Source organism: Balaenoptera physalus, assembly GCF_965194825.1.
Source record: "Balaenoptera physalus genome assembly, chromosome: 11".
NCBI lineage: Eukaryota > Metazoa > Chordata > Mammalia > Artiodactyla > Balaenopteridae > Balaenoptera > Balaenoptera physalus.
In genome coordinates, this window is record NC_138896.1 from 2,262,056 (window position 1) to 2,270,320 (window position 8,265).

Here is an 8,265-nt window from a genome sequence, read left to right on the forward strand (position 1 = left end):
GAATGCGAGCTGTTTGCCTCTGTGTTTGGGCTTTTAATGACTCAGGGGTTGTGGCCAATGGCCTGGCCCTAGGGTCAGGCGGACAGGCAGCGGAGCCTGGCCTGTTAAAGGGCCGCCCGCAGGGGGCACAGCCCTGTGGAAGTCACTCTGGGAGTTTGAGGGGTGCATCAGTGTAGGGCATGCTCGCTGCGCATGAGAAGATCCCCCGTCGGGGATCGGGAGAGGTTGGGACGGGCAGGTGGCCATCCTTGAGGTGGCCCCGTGGGCCCATGAGCTCAGTGGACGTGTGGGTGCCACAGCCATGCGGAGATGGGCTGAATCTAGACATACTCTTCTGAGGCACAAAATGCCAGCTGTGCAGTCTGTGCACGCGGGACAGAGGCTGCTCCAGGGGAGGGTAATGCCCACAGCCATCAGGTGGGGCTGCTGCCGCCCCCCCCCCCCCATGGTAGTAGACACTCTGAGTTAGGTTTTGCATGCCTGGTGGAAGAGGCAATTGTACAAAATACTGTAAAAGGACTGGAATAGAAGGTATTGTACCAATTCGGGCCATGGAGCCCCATTTCTTTAGATCGAGGACCCCACTCTCATCCTGAGAAATAGTTGGGTAGATCACTGGAACAGGCAATGATTCAGGCAAGGAGGGCCGGCTTACACACCTCTGTGAATGTGTGCTCACACTCAACGTGAAGGGGGCCGTGGAGGGTCCACCGGGGAGGTTCCTCCACTTTTCTGTGGCATCTGGGGTACAGGTGGGAGGGGTGCTGATATCACTGCACAACCCTTGCCCACATCACCTCAACTTCCTTTTTCTGCATGCAGTGGTCCTGGGACCAGGGCAGCAAAGCAAGAGACTCTCACTGTACCCTCCCATCTTTATGTCAGAGTTCCTAAGGGCCAGAGGGAGTGGGCTGTGCCTTGATCTCATCTGGCAAAACCGGGGTTAACAGTGAATGCAGCTGTATTGCCCGGCGGTCAAGAAAGCCCACTCCTTCTGGACCTCGTAACCCTCCCCTAGGAGAAAGGACGGGGGGACTGAAGGGGGGGGGCTTGCCAGACTACCGTTGCTGCTGCCAACCCAACACGGAGGCTGATCCTAGCACCCTTTCCAAACAGAGGTGGACAAGTCTGTTAAAAATAAAATGATAAATGTGGAGAAGGAGGAACGGGAGCTGAGGATAAAGGAATGAGTAAGTAAATGGTTTGTGCAGTGAAGGAAATGCAGCGTCTATGTTGGTGCCTTGAGAGAGACTCGGAACACGAGATGGTGGGGTCGCTTAGCCCGGGTACCCCGGCTGCCTGAGAGGGTGGGGCTGTCTGTTGCTGACACCACGCTTGCTTCTGGAACCTGAATGGTCGAGCGGAAGCCTGCAGGACTGAGTGGCATCACCCAGGGAGCACCTTAGGGTGTGACGATGCCCCGAGCCCGTCGTTGATGACTCAGTGGGACTCGGATGAAGTGTGATCTTTTGACTCTCGTTTGTCAGGCCGCCACGCTGTGATACGGGGGTGACGCTGGCCTTGTTGGTGAGACTCAACCACCTTATGTAAACAAGTCTGATGATAATACTGATGTTGGCGATCAAATATAATGAGAAATGGAGTTAAAGCCTATTCAGGACGGACTAAAATGACTGGCTTGGGGAAGAACTGGGTTGACCCAACCATCAGCTAATTTTTATGCCGCATAGTTCTGTACAGGTTTATCACGAGGGGAAAAGAGCAATCTAACTTAGTACAAAAAGATGGAAATATATGTACTGGCCTTGTAGGATAAATCGGTGAGTTGTTTCCTATTGCTCAGTCTGATAAATACTATATCAAGTCTAGATGCTCAAAGATGACTGCTTTGCTGTAAGAGAGCCTTGGCCAAAAGCCAGGGGTGGCCTGTGTGGTGAAGAATTAATCTTACCCAAGAGAGGTCTGGTCCCTTCCCTCGGCTGCTGGGAGGTGATTTCCAGGCCCCTGGAATGTCCTGCCTGATAGGAGTGCGCTGTTTGCTTGGGGGGCTTTGGCCACTGACCGTCTAAGGAGTGACTTGCAGTTGGGGCCCTGGGCCACACGGTACCAGGTGAGACATCCCAGGAACTAGAGACCAAAGGCCTCAGCGTCCAGGAAGAGCTGGGGCAAGAGGCTGCTGGGTAGGCCGGGAGGTGATCCAGCCCCAGTAGGAACTCCAGGCTCACAGGCTCAGGTCATCGACCTCATGGGCGATGGCAGGGGCTTCATGTGTCCGTGTCCCCACGGGGAGAGGACCACTGGGCCCTTGGCCCTCTGTTGGACACTCCTGGATACCTCCCATGTTTCTCCTCCCTCGGCTGATTTTAACCCATGTGCTTTCCCTGTAATAAACCGTAAGCAGGAGTAGAACAGCTTTCAGTGAGTGCTGAGTCCTTCTGGCAGATTATTGAGACTGAGGGTGGTTTGGGGAACCCCTCAAACTTGTACCTGTCAGAAGTGAGAGCAGTCTTCTGTGTGGACACCGTGCCCCCCCCCGACTTTGTAGTTGACCCTCATTTATTCAGGGGATGTGGTGAGTATTTACTGCTGAATTCTGAACCCCCCGGGCTTCTCCTTGGCTCTCAGTATGCTGGCAGCCAGGCGTAGGGAGCTGGGTGTTGGCGAGGGTATTCTGGGGAATATGGTCATCTCGGGAAGAAAGCCCTAATAATGGTGATTTTCTCTGCTATCTTTTGCTCTGTAACTAACCGCCCTCAAATTTGATGGGTTAAGACAAAGCACTTATTGTTAAGCACAGGTTTGAGGGTTGGCTGAGTGTGTTTTGTCCAGGGCCAGTCCCTCTGGGGCTCCGTGTCCTGGGCCACCTCACTAGGGCTGGTGGTCGGCAGCTCGTTGGTCCAGTGACTCGCTGTCTTGTCTGGCTGTCAGCGTGATGTCAGCTGGACCAGCAGCCTGTCACCCGTCAGGTTAGTCACGCTCCTTCGTATGGTGGCAAAAGGTCCCCAGCGGTGCAGAGGGCAAGCCCCAGTCCACAGTGCCTCTCTTCACGTGTATCACCTAAGCTGTTTCTCTATCAGATCTGCATCCCAGTTATTCAGTGGTGCCTGGCGAGTGGGCATAGAAAGGAAAAAATCCACACTGAGCTCCTTCTGTGTCCACCAGCCGGCCGAGGCGCTTTACACACGCACGTGCTCATGCACACTCGCACACACACAAGGTAGATCTGATCTCCTCCTCGGACATGAGGAAACTGGTGCAGAGGGGTTAAGAAAATGGCCTGGCATCACGCGATGCCAGCAAAAAAAAAAAAAAAAAAATCAATTGCATCTCCTGCCGCCTGACCACGCATTTCCTGGAGTTTCACATCCACGCTGTTTCCTAGGTAACCACCGCACAGCCCGCAGGACCGTCTGCATGAAAGGAAGGGGGGTGGTCCATCCAGTGTCCACTCTTTCCCTCTCTTCCTGCATCAGCGGCGCTGCAGCCCTTTGTTAGGGCGTTACTGTGGGCAAAAACAGAAAGCCCAAAGCTTGCCGGTGGGATTAAATTTCCAGCAAGATACTTCTGCTCACTGAAGGACCACATTCATTGAGCGTCTCGCCTGTCGGAGCAGTGAGCCTGTTTCTATTTTTATTCGCTCCCTGCCTTTCCCTTCCCCTCAGGCTTTCTGTCTTCACAGCAGGCTCCCTTTGCTGGCGCCACAGCCGTGAGAACTCCTTACTCCAGAGAGCCTGTGCCCTTGGCCCCAGGACCTCTTCCCCTCGGGCAGCGGGCAGCGGCTCTGCAAGGCCCTCATCCTGCCCTGACCTGCAAGTGACAGGACAGGGACCAGGGCCAGCAGGTGTCTGTGCCCCGGGGCCGGTCATCCTGGCGCTGAGTCTTTGTCATCGTGCTTGCCCTGTGATGGTCCCTGCAGGTGGCCACTGGGACCTCAGGAATTTGACCCCCTGCCCTGATACCGGGACAGGCTTGGGGAGGGAGGAGATAGGCGAGGAACAGGAGAATGGGGCAGCCCCTCCCTCCCGCCTTCAGCGGTTTGATCATCCTCCATCCAGAGCATTTCCTTTCCCTTTTCTACGAAGCTGAAACGCATTTGCTGTTACGAGCGCCTCTCTTCTGACATAAATATTAGTGAAATGTGAGCCCCCGGGCGCTGCTGCTGAGAGCCGTTTTTCTCGGCAGCGTTTTGCGCAGGCACCGGTCGGAACGTCTGTGTCCGGTCCTGTGATGCACGATTAACATCTTCACTTGCCACTTGAAATACGCCTGCACAGCTGCAGTGCGGGCCGCGTCAGGGTGGCCCATCCGCTCGGCCACGGGTGGCCCCCAGGGTCGGGACGTGGCCTCGGTGATGCGGGCGTGGGGAGGCGTCCGCATCGGGGTCTGAGCTGCTGGGCGAAGGTGCCTGGCACGTCTCTGGACAGTCTCATGCCCAAGTCGGGCTTTTGGTTCTGCAAGGCAGTGGGCAGGGTGGAGACAGGGCTCAGTGCCCAGGCGGCAGGGCCGGCAGCCAGTTCCAGCCGGCACACGATGCCTGGGCAGTGCAGCTGGGTATTAGGTGGGCCTGTGAGCTAGTGACACGCTTCCTGGGTGTGGTGACAGCACGGCGGTCGTGGGAGAGGGTGTCTTTGTCCTCAGGACGTGTGCTCTGACACTTTAGGGGGAGTGTTGTGATGTCTGTAATCTGTGTTCAAGTAATTCAGCAAAAAATATACATACAAGCCAGGGCCACAAAGTAGGCAAAACATTAATAACGGTTGAAATTAGAGAAAGGCTTACTAGGGTTAGGGTTGGCTGCTCTTCTTTCAGCTTGTAGGTTTTAAGTTTTATTTTTTAAATAAGTTTTTTTCAAAGGTTAATGATTAGTTCTAGGCCTGAGACGTGAAACAGTTTTCCTCATAACGGGCCTAGAGTTAAACTCTAGAATAAGTGGTAGTTTCTTAACTGTCTTGCCGACTTCCTCCTTATTAATGTGGAAGAGTCCAGAAAGGATGGACTCGGGTGAGAAAGCTACATTCAAATCCACCCGTTAGAAATATGTCTCACAACGCCGGCTGGTGTGTTCTATTTTTATCTCGCTTTTTCTTGTTCTCACATATTCAGTGCTTAATTGTCTTTCTCATTGAAAAGAGCATTTTTATCTGACTGGCCGTCCTGCTGCAGTAAGAGGGGTGGAGTGGTGTCTGGAGATTAAACCCCAAGAGTGATGGCGAGTCTTCAGGTCCCTTTCGTGGTTCTGCTTTTATTATAACCTTGAGGAAATAACTCCATCAGCTGAAACACACACAGGAGAGCCACTCCTCTGGCCACTTGTATGTGAACAGCAAATCATTTAAAAAACAGATATTCTCTATTTTGATGCTTGTGCAAATATAACATGAATGCCTGGCTCAAATGGGTAAATGCATGGAAATCACACGATGGTGTCTGTCTCCCCTCCCAGACTGTGAGGTTCTTAAGGGCAGGGACAGTGTCTGTCTTAACCCCCATTGCCCAGCACCATAAATAATTTGTTGAATAAACACATGAATACATAAGTAAATGAAAAATAAATAAATGAAAAAAGGAAAATAAAGAGATGTGACAATATTTGAATTCTACAAACAGCCAAGGATTATGCAAATTTGTAATACCATTGTTTTTATGATTTATCATGTTTGTAGACTAAACATAGCAGATGGATGTCCAGTGCTTACAAGGGAAATACTTAGGTAATGATACAACATTATCAACATGTAAAAGTCTGTTGTTGAGAAAGGATTAGACGCTAAAATTAAAAAAAAAAAAAAAAAAAGAAACTCTTGGCGTTAGAGTGGTGAGACTTGAGGCAGCCTTCTTTATCCCGTGTAGCATTTTGTTTTTAATAAAAGTAACTTATAAATGAGTATGACCCCCGCAGGCAAGCAAATGGAAGCTGTTTGATATAGAGAAGAAATAGCACAGCGTGGAGAATGATTTGCCTCAGTCCACGTGGAATCTAGATTTAGAGAAGTGCATGTTGCTCTTATTAGAATGTTGGGGAAGAGAAGAGAGGCTTTGGAAGTAGCAGAATCCTGAACACAGCCTGATGCCGTGGCCTTGGCTCCAGCAGGTGCTGACGGAGGGAGCGGGAAGGTGGGCGGGGAGGGGTGCGTGTTGGAACAAAGTTCAATGTCCATGGTGAGCAGGCACACACGCAAAGACAGAGGTCAGCTTGAACTAGAAGAGTTCATCCCGTAAGCAGTCTACTTAATGTTGGACAAACTGTGAATCTACTCAATTTAAAGGTAAAAATAGCAGCACCCATTTCTGTGCCCATGGGTTCATCTTCAGATCCTCGAGTATCCTATTTTGTGAACATTAATTGCACAGAATTCAAAAGCACTGTAGTGGATTCAAAAACAATGCCTCCGGGCTTCCCTGGTGGCGCAGTGGTTGAGAATCTGCCTGCCAATGCAGGGGACACGGGTTCGAGCCCTGGTCTGGGAAGATCCCACATGCCACGGAGCGGCTAGGCCCGTGAGCCACAATTACTGAGCCTGCGCGTCTGGAGCCTGTGCTCCGCAACGAGAGGCCGTGACAGTGAGAGGCCCACGCACCGCGACGAAGAGTGGCCCCCGCTTGCCGCAACTAGAGAAAGCCCTCGCACAGAAACGAAGACCCAACACAGCCAAAAATAAATAAATTAAAATAAATTAAAAAAAAAAAATAATGCCTCCAGTGACATACGAATGGTGCTTATCCTCGCTGATAATTAGGAAATATAAATAAAATGAGAGTGAGATCATTTTTCATCAGGTTGGCAAAAATTTTGAATTTGATGATGTCCATTGTTAGAGAAGATGAATTTTTAGCACATAAACTAAAAATATGTTTATTAAAAATTTTTAAAGTTTCCTAAATTTTCTAAAATCAACCTTAGTTTCTATCTCAAGAGCCCCCGACTCTGGCAGAAAAGACAACCTCAACTTAGTCGATGTAGGTTAATCTTTGTCAATTCAGAAGACCCTCTGTCAACTGGGGGTTTCACCCTCCCCTCTCCTCCCTGAGGCTGGTTCCGCGTTAGAGCTGGTGTATGTGATGCCAGAGCATCCCAGAGAGGGGGTCTTGCTCTCCCCCTTCACTGTCATCTACCCACGCTCACACCTTTCGCGTACACACATCCCCTATCGTCCCCCAGGAGAGAGTTCGTGCTGACTTATCCTCCTGGTCCCGTTGTGACAGTTAATTGTATGTGTCAACGTGACTGGACCATGGGGTGCCCAGGTAGTTGGTTACAGGTAGTTGGAGTTTATCAGCGAAGATGCTTTTGGCTGCAAGAAACAGAAGGTCCAACTGAAAGTAGCTTTCATCTTAAGAAACTTATTACCCTGTGTAACAAGAATATTAGAGCAGTAGTTCTCAAAGTGTGATCTAGTGACCCCCTGGGGGTCCCTAAAACCCTTTCAGGGCATCTGCGTGGTCAAAATCATCCATTCCAAGTGCAAGATAGACCAATGGATTTTAATGTAACAGAGCAGAAGTCAGCAGTCATTTACAGAACGTTTATTACAAAAAAGGTGCTATAAGTTAAGTTTTATTGGCACACAGCCACACTTATTTGTTTATGTTTCTTGATGCTTTTGGCAGAGGGTAATGCAAATGGCAAAGTTTCATTCTTTTTCATGGCTGAGTAGTATTCCATTGTGTGTGTGTGTGTGTGTGTGTGTGTGTGTGTGTGCATGCACGTGCGTGTGTGTACACCACATCTTCTTTATCCATTCATCTATTTTTTTTTTTTGTTATCCATTCATCTATTGATGGATACTTAGGTTGCTTCCATTTCTTGGTATTTGTAGATAATGCTGCTGTGAACATTGGGGTGCATGTATCTTTTCAAATTAGAGTTTTTGTTTTTCAGATCTGTGCCCAGGAGTGGAATTGCTCGGTCAAATGGTTGTTCTATTTTTAGTTTTTTGAGAAACCTCATACTGTTTCCACAGTGACTGCACCAATTTACATTCCCACCAACAATGTACAAGTGTTCCCTTTTCCCCACATCCTTGCCAACACTTGTTATTTGTGTTCTTTTTGATGATAGCCATTCTGACATCATGAGACATCATCAGTGGGAGGTGATATCTCATTGTGGTTTTGATTTGCATTTCCCTGATGATTAATGATGTTGAGCATCTTTTCATGGTCTGTTGGCCATCTGAATGTCCTTTTTGGAAAAATGTCTGTTCTGGTCTTCTGCCCATTTTTTAATTGAGTTGTTTGATTTTTTTGATGTTAAGTTGTATGAGCTGTTTATATATGTTGGATATTAACCCTTCATTAGTCATA